Genomic DNA, 7,536 nt, shown 5'->3' with positions numbered 1-7,536 from the left:
GCTCGGGGTTGCATTAGCACAATCACCAGTAATTACAAGCGCGTGTACACGGGGAGAACGGAGATTGGGAAGGTGGGAGGTAGGACGTGATCCCCCTTCGGAGCAATCAGGACGGGGAAAGGTTTCATTCCGTGCAGCCGGTACGTTGATCACATTTAATGGGCTAGTTAGGCTCGCAGGCAAAGCCGGGCTACCGTTTCGGCGCAAGTTTGCGCTTTTCAGGCGAGAAGGGGCGGGCGGGGGACGCAACCGGCCGCAGCAGCTCACGTTGCGTTTCCTGCGGGCGGCCGGGGGTGGGGGGCGGCGGGGCGCTGCCTGGCCCGGGCACCCTTTGAGGGGGGGGGAAAGAAGGGGGGCAGCAAACAACGCGGCGAGCAGCCCCCTTCCCCGCGGTGCCGGTGTCCGAGCCGGAGGGGACGGGCGCGGCGGCGGGCTGAGCGCGGTTCCCCCCCCCCCAGCGCCGGCGGAGCCCCCAGCCCGGCCGGGGAGCCGCCAGGACAGCGACCGCTGTCACCGCCCTCCTGTCCCTTGTCACACGGGAGGCTCTGCTGGCTCTGTGAGCGGCTCGTCGTTATATATTTCAAAAGCTTTCCTCCTTCCCACCACGTCCTCACTGCTCTCGCCCTGCTCCTCCTCCCCCCCACCCCACCCTGAAATAATGTACTGGGTCGTCCAAAAAAAAGAAAAAAAAGGAAGAGGAAAAAAAGGAGGGGGGGGGAGAGAGAAAAGGATGTGGTAAATATCGAGATCCTTTGAGGCCTTAGTCACTGCTCCTCTCCGGGTCACACAGGCACACCCCCCTCCCGATGAGCCCCCCCCACCCTTCGCTGACATCTCCAAAGAATTGTTCACTGACCTTTGCAGTAGATATTGTTAGAGGATGAAATCAGTCAATCAAAAAAAAAAAAAAAAAGAAGAAGAAATAGGCAGAAAAGGACAGCCTTTTGTCCAGGTTATGACACACGACTTGAAATTAATTATAAAATAGGCATCACAAGTGCACACAGGGGAACAGAAGGTATTCTTAAGATTTCAGTGCTTTGGGGGATAACAAGAGGCAAGGTTTTTCAGCAGACGCAGTCTAACATGCGATGTTCTCTTCTTTTCCTAAAACCAGATGATGACAGAAGGAAAAAATAAAAGAAAAGGCAAAACGGTGCGAGTACATCAGGCTGGCTGGTGGGAGAGGGACGGAAGGGTGCTTTGGCACTTGAACTACTGGTACGTAGAAAAAAAGTTGCTCAAGTGACGATGGTCGCTGTTTCTTGCTCAACAACGTGTATCTTTACTATGACCTAACGATATGTGTGCTATTGAACTTCACAAAATGCATTCATGCTTCCCTTGGCACATCTAGGTGTAAGAGTTGATGACTAACAAAAGTAATATAGATCAGAATCAATTCCCCTTATCTGGTGACAAAAAATAACATCGTGTCAGCAGTGTGTACATCCTATCGTCAAATGACACAATATAATTTGATTAGTTGAATAAATAATCAGGTATGTCCAGACATATAGGTCACCTACTTGCAAATGAGATTACCCTGCTCGGGTACAGCACAGGCAGCACCTGATTAGGAAATAGCTTCTCTGGCTGTCACTCTAGCTTCCTTTTACAAGGAACATCTGATATTTTTGAAAGTAAGTGTTTTTAAAAATACTTCTATATTTTGCAAATCCTGTGTTTTCACACTCGCATGTAACAAGCGTGCAGTCTGTGTTAGAGATACCAACTTCAGTATCAAAGCTGGCTGAGTTGTCCCTTTTTTTCTACCTATTTCAAGTTTTAAATGATAGCCCATGTGCTGTGATCTGAAATACGTATAGCTGAAATACGACCATTTGAAAACTAAGCGGCATGCCTTTCCACAAATGATTTTGTCTAATTCAGTCTGACTGAACACCCCTATAAATATCAGGAACGTAAGAAAGAATAATAAAACATGTTAGGTAAGAGAGCAGGGAAACATTTAATTTCTGAATTCCAAACTGAGGAAGACCATCAAATCCAAAAATAAGTATGCTGCTCTTTAAACGTTGAGCATTATATCCCATTCTGCATGAAAGTGAGAAGGCTCCAAGTACGTCCTAAAGCTCTCGAACGTTGTGTTTCCTACTGGAGTTGAATCTTTTCGAAAGACACTGTTGATATGAGAGATCTGAGGTTAACATTTTTGGCCTTCTTTCTTTTTCCATAGCTTGCAAATTTTCATAAATGAAGCATCCAACACACTAGAATACATTTTGCTATAAAATGATATGTTTTAATTCATATAATGTAGCCTAGATTAGAATGACTTGGAGATGTGTAGAGAAACAGGAAGAAAAGCAGAAAGTGCAGTCATATCGCTGGTAAAGACAAGGCCTATTAAAAGGAAGAAAAAAAGCAGTTTGGGGAAATAGAGAGGAGACTTGGCGCCACTTGAGTAGCAAGAGAATAGTGGTGATGGCAAAAAGGTGAAACAGAAATGATGGGAAGGGAGATTACATGGACAGAAGAAAGAAGAGTCCAGTGTGTGGCTGTGGGGAGAAAACAAATATTTTGGAAATATTAGCACTGAGTTCAGTGAAGTTAGCAAATCACAAAATTACAGCCTCCATTTTACACTTGTGTAGGAGAGCATTCTTAAAAAGCTTTATACTCCAAGTGCAGAAGAAGATTCTGCAGGATTTAGACACTCAAACCTGTGCAGTAAGGACTTTTCTTCTTTAAATGTAGAAAGAAATACCGGAAGGTTTGAAAAGTTTCTCGGCATAAACTGACACAAAGGCTAATATCTGACAGGGCAGTGTTTCTCTCCTTGGACATGCCATTGCTAAAATAAATATGAAAGCAAGAAAAAAAAAATCTACCTTGCCCGAAACATGCAAACATCGCTTTGGTTTCTACCACCATTAGCAGCTGACAGGGAGCCATAACATTGTATTTTTTAATATATATATATATATATATATATATGTACATATACACACACATACATACAAACCTTTGCTTTTGAATAGCTTGTGATACCACCATATGATGGCATACCTATTCAAGTATACGCACTCTCTTCTTTTGCTAATATCACCTAACACTTTCATTCAAGGTAAAGCAAAATGACAGCAGTAGTATTGACTTTCTGGGTTTTTTTTCGCCAGTGAAATGTATAAAATGGTTGTAGTGGTGGTAGGGGGCAGGGCTTGGATAAAATTGGTAAAGTATCACCTTTGGATTGTGAACATTTACTTAATGCTGTGCAATAATGCTCCCATCCAGTGGTTTTGGCCATTACAGTGAAATCTCTGCCATTACTGTGATCAAAATCAATTGATTAGTCAATCATCCTGCCTGCCTCCGCCTGCTAACAGAGAATGATATTGCAGAACCTATCCTTACTCTGCTTTGTGAGAATAAAGGTAGAGTTTTATTTCTCAGGTTGGAATCTGTTCCCTGACTGCACTACAGTCTGTATGTGTGTATTTATATGTGTATATAATAGTTGTGTACATGTACATCCATGCAGATGTGAAAACTACATGATATACCTCTACTCTCCCCTCCTGCACACAGAGCTTGATTTCAAACTAATGTTCAGACATGCACACTTCTTTGCAAAAATCCTCATCTTAGAATCTAAGCAATTGCTTGCAACTTCATCCATAAAAGTAACTATGATGCATTTTCCTCTGTTAGGCGTATAAGAGTGTATGTGGTTGAAAGAGAGCAACCTTTCCCACAGTGAGAGATTTCTGGCTCAATTACATATATTTTTGCATGCTGCCAAAGAAAGTGCATTTATACCTTATGTCAAAAGCACAATTTCATAATGCAGTATACTAAATACACTATACTAAATTCAAAATCTCCCAAGCTGTAACATCAATCCATTTTGTAGGTTTGTGATAAATTTATAAATACTCCCATAAATTGTACTCACAGTTAGGCTACAGAGGAACAAAGACATGTGCAAATGCAAAGGAAGGCAAACCTGAAGTTTATAGACCAACCATAAAGTGCTTATGGTTAGAAAAAAATTTGCACCATGGGCTGGTAATTTTACAGTCAGCACCCACAGTGCTCCTGACATTCCTCTAAAGCATCTGATACCGGCCACTGCCACAAACTGGTAATAAATAAGCCAGATAACTCTCCTGGACCAGTGTGACAATTTGTATGTCCTTCTGTTCCCTGGGAGAGGGTGGATTACACATCTGTATATCTCTGGTGCTTCTTCTTTTCTGCTTCCCTGCCTCAACTTCCAAGGGAGTGTAATATCAGTAATACCTTCACTTAATAGCTCACCCCAGTATAACTCAGTACAAGTTATTGTCTTAGAAATAACCTTCATTTTATGTAATTCTTAAGGAGACTGGAAGAAAGAGAAGGAAACTGCACAGAGGAAGAATGGATTTTTGTGGCGAAAGTGCTGTCCCGCAAATCTTTCCATGTGTCAAAGCCTGCCTGCTGCACAAGGCTGGTCACTTAACTTCACCTTTTCCCCATGCAAAGAATGGGGGTAACATTAGCTTGCCTGGCGGGCACGGCAAGGTAATTCCTGCTGCAGGATGGACAGGTCCTGAGTATGGACCGCATCCCACTGTGAACCCAGGCACTTCTGTCAGTAAAGGGAAAGCTAGGCTGCTCCTTGCTCCTTTGCGCTGAGCCTGGGTGCAGACTTCCTAATTTACCACTGAAGAGCCAGTTCATGCAATGAGTTTGCTTCTGAGGCAAAAAAAATGTTGTAAGACACTCTGCGATATATTGACATGCATGTAAGTTAGGAAGTACTGCCGCGTTATTTTCATGTACTCATGATCCTTATAATTTATTTTAATGGTCAAAAATAGGAGAGGGGAGGCAGTACCACATATATGTTTTGCATTACCTATTTTGTTAGCTGAGCTGTTTGGACCCTGCGGTTTTCAGAGAAAGATTTTGTATTTGACACATCAGCTAATATCAGTCATTAGGCTCAACTGCATGTGATTGGTGCTCTATAAATACCTGTGTACAAGTGGTTTGCAATTGTTGCTGTATAAATACTTACCAGAGATAGCTATACAGTGACCAAGGGAAAAAATGAATCAGATTATCCTGCAAGAAATGCGTGGAAGTAGGTAGCGAGAGAAGAACTCGGTATGAGGTTCCTTTGAAGGTGCAATGCCATGGGTTTCAGGGAGAGGTGGCCTGGTCTCCAGGACCGGGGGTCCTAGAGGTGCCTCTACTGGGGTCAAAGGCTCCTGCGGTTTTGCCTGGCTTCAGCTAATGCAGCATCAGTGGCCTTGCACACTGTGGTTTCCCCACCAGCTGCTGCCGCCTAGAGGGGATCAGACCAGGAAAGAGGGTCTGCTGGAAAGCAGTTAGGCTAGGTTGCCAAAATAACCACCCAGAGGACATCTCTCCTGGCTCTTCACTGACATGTGTTGTCTACCCATCCTCAGCCTTACCACTGAATTTCTGTTATCACTTTTTAACAGTTTGTCCAATATCCTTGTAGTGTCTATCCAAAATATCTTCAAAGCCACATGAAAAGCCTTTAAACACAGACTGGCTGACCTGTGCAGGGGAGTGGATTAGAAACCAGGTCCAGATTTTCTTCGGGGTGGGATTTGCCAGCTTTCAATGAGTATGCAAGCTATAACCACTCACATGATGATAGCCTGTCCTTGCCGCTCTTCACCTGCTTTTTTTTGGAGGGACAGATATGTTCCTCACCTTAACGCAGGAACCCATGGAGTATGCCTCCAGGTGAAAGAGAAGCAGGAACAGAAAATAGTGAGAGAAAAGTTTTGGCTTTGTCGATACAGCTTGGCTCAGAAAATATTAAATCCAGGCCAGGTTAAGCTAGGAGCTCAGACCTGGCCTGGCTGGGTGGTGAAGAAAATGGGTGGCTGGCTGGGTGAGCTCTGAAATGCTCCTACACAAACTGGACCTTAGGTACTGGTGCTGTGTTAATCCAGTCAGGAAGCCTTTCCTGGGTTGGCTACTGAGGCAGCTGTGGACCTTGTCTTGTATTCAGATGCCTAATGTGAGAGCTGATCCATAAAAGAGGTGCTGGGGGTTAAGGAATGCAGATATTTAGTGTATATGAAGAACAGCAACATCTTAAACATCACTAGGGAAAGGAAACAGTATGCTGAACAAACAGCAATGACCATGATAAGGAAAAACAAACCAATGCCCCTCTAATTTGCCACAGCATTTGCACAGGACCAAATGTATTCCTGCTTACAGAATTCAGTAGTCCTAATTACTTAGACCTACTGGTTTCAATGGGAATTGCATCCTGATGTAACACAGAAATCAAATTTAGCTGTTAGATGAGATTGGTGTAAGTTACAGTCCTTTTGAACATCTGTTGAATCACAAGTAGGTGTGATTATGTCCTTCACCCCCTATACTCATTTCCTTACCTAATTATATCCACCACTTCATAATGCCACCATTGAATTTGCCCAGGTATTTTTCTGAGTCAGTACTCCTATAGCTCTCCAAATGCTATGATGTTGAGACAAGAAAGTACTTTTTAAAATTAAGAGCAATTTACAATATGTTACACTTTCAACATTCAATTAAATAATAAAGATATGAGAATGAAATCCTTTTGCAACTCCAGGGAGCCACTGATGGAATAATCTGCAAATAAGATTAAAAGATTTCGGTACAACTAAGATTGCCTTTCATGACCTTAAATGTCATCCGCATCAGATTTAATACTAAACACTGTATTTTTCCTTTTTCATTAATCAGTCTAGGAGAGAGATCATAATGCTTTATCTTGATGTAGAAGATGGGTATTAGTATGTGAATAATGCTTTATTTTCCAGAAGTACATACTGCTCTATTTATATTTCCATTTCAACAGTAAAATCTCTGCTGTATAATGTATGTAAAGCTCCCACCTGCAAACATGATTATTCTGCGCTGTTGACATCACATTATTATGCAATCAATACTTTGTCATGACTTGCATATTTTTTAGTTCCTCTGGAAATTTGCTACTTTATAATTCTGACTGAATAAAGACATCTTTCCCACTGTCCGAGTGGATTTTGATTAGTAATTAGGCATTTACACATGAAGAGCAAATGAGATGAAAGAACTGTTTCCCCCTACATGTACCACCAAGATGATTTAGCCCAAGTGAAACTTTAACCATGCATGAGAAAATGGGATGGGGGGAAGGAGGAGGAAGAATCACATTTTCATTTGGTACTAAGGCAACCATTTAATATGAATTCATTTCATAGGCAACCTAATTTTGGACCATGCACTGCTGAGCATAATGTTTGAAACAATTTAGCAAAACCTCCCAGAACGTTCCAGTTCTGGCTAAGGAGTTGGTACCACATTTTCCAAGTGGACCACCTGATAAATTATATTAGAAGATAGCAATGAGCCATAATAAGGTTTCATCAGCTTCTTTTCAATAAAAGATTCAGGAAATCCATTAGAGTCACTAGCAAAACCAATTGATTTGAGTGGGGCAAGGTTTTCACTCTCTGCTATTTTTCATTCTGCAAAAATATGCAAGCTTAGTCTGGCATTCTA

At 42.3% G+C, this 7,536-nt stretch overlaps 1 long non-coding RNA gene across 1 annotated transcript; it reads left to right on the top strand.

The window, feature by feature from the left end:
• On the top strand, nucleotides 1-7,025 carry LOC104145932 (uncharacterized). Its single transcript, XR_694485.2, has 3 exons — nucleotides 1-140; nucleotides 1,118-1,221; nucleotides 4,351-7,025. It is a non-coding gene; the product is annotated as an uncharacterized lncRNA (long non-coding RNA).
• The last annotated feature ends 511 nt before the right edge of the window (nucleotides 7,026-7,536 follow it).

The sequence above is a fragment of the Struthio camelus genome, chromosome 2 (assembly GCF_040807025.1).
Source record: "Struthio camelus isolate bStrCam1 chromosome 2, bStrCam1.hap1, whole genome shotgun sequence".
NCBI classification, from domain to species: domain Eukaryota; kingdom Metazoa; phylum Chordata; class Aves; order Struthioniformes; family Struthionidae; genus Struthio; species Struthio camelus.
This window is presented reverse-complemented; position numbering and strand designations above follow the sequence as displayed.